Raw genomic sequence first — 9,401 nt, 5'->3', positions numbered from 1 at the left:
TTGAAACCGTTCGCTCACTTCTACTGCATCTAAAAGGTTGAAGAACGGCCTTCAATAAGGCGTGTGATGCACGGGCGGCGCATTTGAGCGAGATCGATCTCGATGTGTAGTCTGTGTAGTTTTAACCGTCGCGATGTTGAGAAAAGCCGAGGGTGTGTACACTGTAATATGCAGCTGCTGTGTCTTATGAAGCCAGAGGCCGTTTCTGTATCGTCGTCTGAGTGTACCTCTGAGAGAGGAGCCTACCTAAGGGCTTAGCTCACTGCAATACTAGTCATTGTGGTTGACTTTTATGCATTGAATCACTCAAGTGATATTATGCGAGGGTCACCAATGGATTGTGTTTAAAGATAGTTGGTATTTAGATGTAATTGACCACGTTTACATGTGCACATGTATTCTGGATAGTAGCTCATATCCTGCTTGAGGTCTTATTTCGGGATAAGCTGTTTACATGCACCTTTGATAACCCGCTCCATGAATAAACAGAATATTCCTCATTTAAGTTCATGTGGGTTAAATGGAATAGTAACTGAAATATGGACACTGATGTGGACCAATAACCTCTCACATGTGGTAGTATAGTATTAACTCCTGCAGAATTGTGGATTTCTTGCAGTAAAACAAAACAACAAATGTACATTTTGTCTCAAGAACAGGAGTGGAGAAATATGATTTCTTTCTTTCAGCATCTTGAGAAAATGTGAATGCACTTGTAATGTGTTATCTTTGACACTGTTCTGCTAGCAGACGATATTTCAACCACAGAAAATATGCACCCAAGACCAACTGTCTTATCAGAAACGTGTTTGATCGTTTTCTCAGCTTTTCATTTCCTTAAAATCGGTCAAACTGAGGACATTTGGACATTTTGCACAGGACCAATCCTTCCACTGTTTTTGAGTTATTGCGTTTTCTCCCCGAAACAGACAACTTTACTGGTGTTAAATAGTAGATTACTCATGCATTCATTCTATTAATGTAAGACATTATTCTGGTGAGCACTACTTTATTTAGTCTTCTGGGGCAACAAGTTATGACAGAAGAGAAGCTGCAAGTATCTAACTAGTTGATAAACAAATGGCCTACCAAATGTGGGAAATTATAACATGGCCTACCAAATGTGGGAAATTATAACATGGCCTACCAAATGTGGGAAATTATAACATGGCCTACCAAATGTGGGAAATTATAACATGGCCTACCAAATGTGGGAAATTATAAGCAGAAATGTAGGGGTGACAGTAGCCAGAAGGCTATAGGGTCCTCCAGTGCAGAGTATTAGCAAAACAAATTATTATGGAATTATTATGGTGGATTGATCTGCGCAGGGAGGCTACTTTTTTCAAGTGTTTTGTTTGACAATCAGATGAAAACATCATCATCACACAACACCCATGACATACGAAACAGAGCCTGCGCAGATCGTGAAAAACAACAGTAAACGGGATGAGATGTTTACATGCCACAGTATCCCGTCTAAGATCAGCATATTGCAAACATCTTATCCGGGTTTCTCATAACCTAGATTCCGCTTTTTCGGGTTATTGTAAATGGGATATGATGTTTATATGCGTCAACTCAAAAACAGAATACTTGAGTATACCAAATAATAACGGGATATTGGTGTGCATGTAAATGTGGTGACTGACTCATATGATAGATTTGCTATAGTCACTTTATTCAATTTCTAATTTCGACTAGTTATTCAGACTGTCTTTACCATATCTACTACAAAGTTGTTTTCTGAATACGTTGTTTTGAGTTCCCTTATTATGAAGCAATTTACCAGTTTATATTTTAAATCATTTCAAATATATTTATAATTATAAACTGGGTGGTTCGAGCCCTGAATGCTGATTGGCTAAAAGCCGGGGTATATCAGACCGTATACCACGGGTATAATAAAACATTTATTTTCACTGTTCTAATTACGTTGGCAGCCAGTTTATAATCGCAATAAGGCACCTCCGGTGTTTGTGGTATATGGCCAATATAGCACAGTTAAGGGCTGTATCCAGGTACTCCGCATAGCGTTGTGCTTAAGAACAGCCCTTAGCCGTGGTATATTGCAGTGGTGTAAAGTACTTAATTAAAAATACTTTTAAGTAATACTTAAGTCATTTTTGGGGGTATCTGTACTTTACTTTACTATTTATATTTTTGACCACTTTTACTTTTACTCCACCACATTCCCAAAGAAAATAATGTACTTTTTAATCCTTACATTTTCTCTGACACCCAAAAGTACTTGTTACATTTTGATTGCTAAGCAGGACAGGATAATTGTCTAATTCACGCACTTATCAACAGAACATCCCTGGTCATCCCTACTGCCTCTGATCTGACAGACTCACTAAACACACATGCTTCATTTGTAAATTATGTCTGAGTGTTGAACTGTGCCCCTGGCTATCCGTAAATTAAAAAAACAAGAAAATCGTGTCGTCTGGTTTGCTTAATATAAGATTTTAAATGATTTATACTTTTACTTTTGATACTTAAGTATATTTAAAACCAAATACTTTTAGACTTTTACTCAAGTAGTATTTTACTAGGTGACTTTTACTTTTACTTGAGTCATTTTCTTTTAATGTATCTTTACTTTTACTCAAGTAAGAAAATTGGGTACTTTTTCCACCACTGGTATATTTGCGATATACCACACCCCCCCGTGCCTTATTGCTTAAATATAGCCCATTGGTTTGATAGGCCATTGAAAATGATTACAAAGAAATTAGAAGGGACGATTTTGCTGATACAATGTCCTCATAGCACCAGATCCATCTGATGAAACTTTGGTTTGTAGACCTCACTCTCTCTCCCTGCACCAGGTGTTAGAGCGTGTTAGATGCTGAATGTACTGTGTATGCCTGACCCCTAGTGGATACGTAGAGAACTGCTACAAGTGGCACACGCCACCAATAATCACTGACTTCTCTCCCATCCTCTGAGAAGTTCTGTATAACACAGAACAGCAGGAAAAATGTATACAGTATCAATGATCATTTTAAATATCTATTTATATTATTATGTTAGTTGTAGGTCTAGGCCTTCATTTACAGTATCCGATTTGACAACAAAAAAAGAGCCCTGAAGCTTTTATTACCAGACAACCAACTACATGTATTTATTTCTAAATACATCAAACTACCATGTCCAATTATTTATGATATTTTCCACTTCAGTCAATAAAATATCCACAGACACACGATTTAAATAACTTAGAATCCTCTGAACTGCAATAACCGCCTCTGTCTTTGAAAACAATATTTCTTCCGTTCAATATGTATTAGGTGTATTATGTCTGAATAGTCCTAAGAGATGCAATGCATATATTTGATGAATTCTGTCGGAGGTGGCTGGACCAGTTAAGGAAGAGACAGGGAAACTAATGAAATGGATAAAAGATGTATAGGGCCTCCTAGAGTATGTCAAATGAATACTACTGAACCACTTTGCCTCCCAGCCACCTGATCTGCTACAGGCAGCCCCGAAACAGTGGAAAGTGCTCTGGAGAGAACTTGTTCTTGAGTGTGTGTGTGTAGTGTGTTTCTGTGTACTTGCATGTGGACAGACTTTTTCATATGTGTATGTACTGCATGTGTGTGTTCAAAGGCATGTTTAGGCATTTTCGACTATGTGTGCATTGCATGTTTACATGTGCATGTTTGTGTGAGAGCATCTTCAAGTGTGTCCATCTGTGAGTCTACCCTCATATGCACTGTTGTTACAACCCACCCTACAACCCACCCAGGTGGCCCCTCTGGCGGCTGTGTTCTCCTTAGGAGGCCCTGTACCCAGGGTCATGCCTGGGGCTGTCGTGTGGGGTGTCCCCAGCTCCAGGCCACTCTGGTGGGGCTTTCCAACCCCAGAACAGGTCTCTCCTGGGGCTTCAACCACCACACTCACCCCATCCTGGGCCTGAGGATGGATGGGTAGGGTGTGTAGGAGTTGGGGTTAAGGGGGGGATATTCCTCCCCCTCCTCCCCCCCCTGTGACCTGTCTCAGTTTCAGAGTGGCCAGCCATGTTTAGATGGAGAGAGAGAGGCCTCCCAGGCAGCATGGACTCACAGTGTGTTTACTCTACTGGGCCCTGGACAGGAGCCAAACAGCCAGGCCTAGTAGACGAGAGGAGGGCAAGAGGAGGAGAGCAGGAGGATGAGGGCAGGAGGAGGGTAGGAGGAGGAGGGAAGAGGGGAAGGTTAACACTGTTTTATGTCTGGGTGGAACTTACTGGAAGGGTACAGTGTGTACATTACAGTCGACCAAACTCACTGGCTTTTCTGACAGGGATTGTCAACGTTCTAACTGCAGATATACTCAGAAATGTGATAATAATGGCTATGTGTATGTGATGATAATGTAATGATAATGTGATGATAATGGGTATGTGTATGTGATGATAATGTGATAATAATGGCTATGTGTATGTGATGATAATGTGATAATAATGGCTATGTGTATGTGATGATAATGTGATAATAATGTGATGATAATGGGTATGTGTATGTGATGATAATGTGATAATAATGGCTATGTGTATGTGATGATAATGTGATAATAATGGCTATGTGTATGTGATGATAATGTGATAATAATGGCTATGTGTATGTGATGATAATGTGATGATATTGTGATGATGATGGCTATGTGTATGTGATGATAATGTAATGATAATATGATGATAATGGGTATGTGTATGTGATGATAATGTGATGATAATGTGATGATAATGGCTATGTGTATGTGATGATAATGTGATAATAATGGATATGTGTATGTGATGATATTGTGATGATAATGGGTATGTGTATGTCATGATAATGTGATGATAATGGGCATGTGTATGCAGTGATAATGGGATGATAATATGATGATAATGGGTAAATATGACTATGATGATAATGATCTCAATGCATATTAAGAATGACACTGAGAGACAACAAGTTGTGAAGCCAGGTATTTCTTTTTCATGCACTGACCTGTCCACACAGTGTAAACCTCAGCAGAATAAAGCGTCAATGCCGGGGTGTCGCTTGGTGGAGAGACCAGTACCACACAGCACCACTAGAGGGCATGTAAGTGACTGAATGAGACACAACCCCAGGACTCTAAGGAGGCTGGGCAGGCCCTGCCAACTCGCCTGGCCTTGGCCATGCACCCAGGGAGGCATCATTTATTTTAGGAGCCTAAAACTATATGGCAGCTGTGAGAGACTGGGAGGAAGGGGTGAGGAGAGGGGGAGGAGGGGGGAGAAGAGAGGGAGGAATGGAAGGTTACGCTAACTCCAGTGACAGAAAAAGCATTGTCCTGATTTAACGGCTGTGAGGTTTTGGCTCCGCCTCCCCCCGGTCCAAGAAGCCAGCCACGCTTAATTAGGACACAAATACACACACTTTCTCTCTCACACCTCTCTTACCCCTCCTCCTCCCCCTGCCACCTCCTCCCTCTGACTCAGTCATCATGGCGGTTGAGTTTTGAAAATGGGGTGTTTTTTTCACAACATTTTCCATCACCCTCCCAGAGGTGCAGGAGGCTGTACAATTATCACCAGGGGTTTTAATGTAACGTTTGTGAACCATTTGATGAGTCACCATGTGTACTAACAACAGGCTGGTCGCTTCTGATTAATAACTACAGTGTGCAGGTAGATGTTGTGATTTATTACAATATAGGAAGGTGTGATTCATAACCATACATGGACAAGTTGTGATTCATTACAGGAACTTGTGATTCATACTCTTTCTATACATGGACAAGTTGTGATTCATTACAGGAACTTGTGATTCATACTGTATCTATACATGGACAAGTTGTGATTCATTATAGGAACTTGTGATTCATACTATTTCTATACATGGACAAGTTGTGATTCATTACAGGAACTTGTGATTCATACTGTATCTATACATGGACAAGTTGTGATTCATTACAGGAACTTGTGATTCATACTGTTTCTATACATGGACAAGTTGTGATTCATTACAGGAACTTGCAATTGATACTCTTTCTATACATGGACAAGTTGTGATTCATTACAGGAACTTGTGATTCATACTGTTTCTATACATGGACAAGTTGTGATTCATTATAGGAACTTGTGATTCATACTATTTCTATACATGGACAAGTTGTGATTCATTATCAGTGGTGTAAAGTACTTAAGTAAAACAACGTTCAAGTACTAATTAAGTCGGTTTTGAGGTATCTGTACTTTACTTTAATATTTATATTTTTTGCCAACTTTTACTTTTACTTCACTACATTCCTAAAGAAAATGATGTACTTTTTACTCCATACATTTTCCCTGACACCCAAAAGTACCCGTTACATTTTGACAGGAAAATGGTCCAATTCACACACTTATCAAGAGAACGTCCCTAGTGATCCCCTGCCTCTGATCTGGCGGACTCACTAAACACAAATGCTTAGTTTGTAAATGATGTCTGAGTGTTGGAGTTTGCCCCCAGGCTATCCGTCAATAAATATACAAATTAAATAGTGCCATCTGGTTTGCTTAATATAAGGAATTTGAAATGGTTTATACTTCTACTTTTACTTTTGATTCTTAAGTACATTTTAGCAAATCCATTTACTTTTGATACTTAAGTATATTTAAAACCAAATATTTTTAGACTTTTACTCAAGTAATATTTTACTGGCTGACTTTCACTTTTACTTGAGTAACTTTCTATTAAGGTATCTTTACTTTTAGTCAAGTATAACAACTGAGTACTTTTTCCACCACTGTTCATTATAACGTGTGATTCATAGCTATACATGGACAAGTTATAGAGGAAGAACCAGAAGAACAAAGTGGAATGTTCTGATGTCAACATTAGCATATCATTTAGAATATGCCCAACACATGAGGTTGATCAGGTCTGTAATGATACACTCTCTCAGTATTAAACCCATAGTCAATGTATTCATATCATAAGGTGAATGCACCAATTTGTAAGTCGCTCTGGATAAGAGCGTCTGCTAAATGACTTAAATGTAAATGTAAATGTATTGAGGAAATATGTTTGTCGATTTTTATGAATGATCTACTTAGATAGAAATACACCGTTTTTCTGTTAGACTAAAGTCAGCTTTACGATTTATTAAACACAATGTTTTGATGTCTGGCCGTGTTTTGAAAATGGCTAAGTCATTTTTGAATCTATAAACCAAGATGTTATGATTGAAAGGTCTCTGTTAAATGATTTAGAATATTGATTGCGTTGCATTAATGACAATGGGAACAGAACTCGTTCACATGCAAATCCCAAGGCCTAGACAGACAGCATTAATATATATATATCTAATGGTAGTTGCCTTTCCTTTTTGTGTCGTGCTCAAATGAGCACGTCTCCCATTTGTTCTAGTTTCTAGTCCTCACAAAAAGATTCTCTATGTTTAACTGCTGTGAAATATGCAGTGTGAAATATTAAAATGTATATTTTACAGTTTCTTTGTTAAAAAATGGGTCTTTACAAGCCAGCGCAAATATATGCAAAAGTGTTATCTTTAAGGAATTTACAGTACAGTTACATTGAAATATATACAAATTCCTATCTCTATTATCTATCTGAAATGCATATTTTTGTTAATTATTCATTGTGAGGCATTGTAGCATGCATGTCTTGTAAATGATTCATTCCCCTGCTTCCAACAGTGGATCTTGTAAGTAAGGGGTCCAGTTTTGGGCTGTGGGAATTGCCGCGGGCCGAGCTGACAGGATTCTCAGTCTCCAGGCGCCTCTTTCTTTACAGCAGAGGAAAGGAACAGATCCAGGTCAATTAAAATGGAACAAGACGGTTGGTGTAGCTCAGCGTGCACGCCAGTGACGCCAATAGTAACTGGTGTTAGTACCAACATTCACCACAAGATGACAGAAGGGCCTTAGTTTTGAACAGAATGGCCAGTCAACAACACAAGAGCAATCAAGAGGTGAAGGACTTTGAATCAGCCAAGTAATGGGACGTGTGGATGTACATAACCTCACTTGACAGTTTTAACTTGATGTCAAACTTACAAGCTAGCGATAGTGAGGCCTCTTACATTAGTGTATTCAGGTGATATAGGCTGACAGTAGTCGCTTCAATAAAGGTGAGTAGTTATGGTGACGTCAGCATAGATTTCACAGCAGCGATATAATAGCTTTTAATGTATGATACCTAAACGTCTCAGGCCCTTCACTTCTAGAGTGGCAGACAGTTTATAAAAGTCTATCAAGCGTCCTGGGCTGGGGGTGTTACCTGTGTCTGTGTGTTTCCTGTAAAACTGGTGTCTCCCGTCCCTATTGGTCCGTCCCTGGCAGGCCCTTGTCCTCCAGTCTGACTCGTCTGCATCCCAAATGGCACCCTATTCCCTTTATAGTGCACTACCTTTGACCAGGGCCCAAGGGGTTTGGTCAAAAGTTGTGCACTATGTAGGGACTAGGGTGCCATTTGGAACGGGGCCTAGGTGATAGAAGGACCCAGCAACCCCTTCTCCGCTCCTCTGACGCTCGTTAAAGCTCTCAAAGTGACACACCAGTAAAAACAACATAAGTGCCCAAACCTGGGTGGGAGTCACATTGAATTTAACAACCTCTTGTTTTGGTTTATTGGAATCATATCTTTATCCGATAGGTGCCTCTGCCTCCCTGCCTGGTGCACACGTACACGCACACACACCCACACGCACACACACACGCATGCACGCACGCACAAGCACACACACACATACACACACACACACACCCACACCCACAAGCACACCCACACCCACACCCACACACACACACACACACACACACACACACACACACACACACACACACACACACACACACACACACACACACACACACACACACATCCTGCCTTGCTGTCCCTGTAATAGGCAGTGACACAGGGAGAGAGTGGAGAGATGAGGGACCCAGCGTCGCCCAGGTCTGAGAGCCTTTAATTGTGTTTATGACAGTGCCCTGGCTCTGGGACTGGCACGAGTCCAGAGAGCAAAACGCGTGTGTGTATGTGTGTGTTTGTGGCATGCTTGACCTCCCTGATGGCCGGAGATGGGCTGAAGTCATAACTCTTCTGTCTGGGTTTACCCTTGAGCAATATCACAGCTTCTCTCTGAGCTGCGCAGAGTGCACTGAGTCAGGCCGATGAGCTTCTCTCAGTGTCACAAACTGGCACACACACACACACACACTCTAACCTGCCCGTCTGCCCACCCAGACATACACTCTCTCTCTCTCTCTCTCTCTCTCTCTCTCCCTCTCTCTCTCTCACGCTCACACACACGCACAGGCTCTAAGGCATTGCATCATAACGTCTCTAAACAATCACATTTGTAAGTAACTCGATGGGACATTATACTGTTTATCAAACAGAAATATGTCTAATATAAAGTCATTTATCCTC

The sequence above is a fragment of the Salmo trutta genome, chromosome 4 (assembly GCF_901001165.1).
Source record: "Salmo trutta chromosome 4, fSalTru1.1, whole genome shotgun sequence".
Lineage (NCBI taxonomy): Eukaryota > Metazoa > Chordata > Actinopteri > Salmoniformes > Salmonidae > Salmo > Salmo trutta.
The sequence above is the reverse complement of the archived record's forward strand: the minus strand, read 5'-3'. Positions refer to the sequence as shown.